Raw genomic sequence first — 585 nt, 5'->3', positions numbered from 1 at the left:
CAGCACAGAGAACTGTCCATGGTCCTGAACTACACATTATAAATGTAACATTTCAGCAATCAGCATTGAAACATGTGCTATTGTAAATTAGTGAGATACATGTGCCTGTCGGGGCGCGCAGACTTTTTTAATCCTTGGTGGCACTGAGGAGAGGGCCACTCGCAAGTCCTGTTCAACAGAGAGCCGTGACCTGCTGTTGTTCTTCATGTAAACCAGAGTAGAGAACGCCAACTCACACAGGTAGGTAGTGGGAAAAAGAAGAAGTTGCTCAATCGCGTGGTGGGAGATGCTTGGGTACTCCGATGCAGAAGCCAACCAATTTGAGTTTCAGTGTGCGGTCCACACGGAGCTCTGCGCACTCCTCTCTCTCTCTCTCTCTCACAGTGAGCTTTTCTGTTGAGGATTCCTGGAGGAATGGGTCTCGGATCCAGTCATAGTCCTCGGTGTCAGCCACACGTGGAAAATAGCGCTCAATCATGTCTTTTAAGGTCTGAGGGTATTCGGCATATACAGCGCGCTCCCTAGCTGCCTGCGGCGCAGCTGATGCCAGCGGGAACATGTCCATGGAGCCCTGTTCCAAAGCCT

This window comes from Notothenia coriiceps, unplaced genomic scaffold (genome assembly GCF_000735185.1).
Source record: "Notothenia coriiceps isolate Sejong01 unplaced genomic scaffold, NC01 NC01_scaffold00023520, whole genome shotgun sequence".
In the NCBI taxonomy this organism is placed as follows: domain Eukaryota; kingdom Metazoa; phylum Chordata; class Actinopteri; order Perciformes; family Nototheniidae; genus Notothenia; species Notothenia coriiceps.
The sequence above is the reverse complement of the archived record's forward strand: the minus strand, read 5'-3'. Positions refer to the sequence as shown.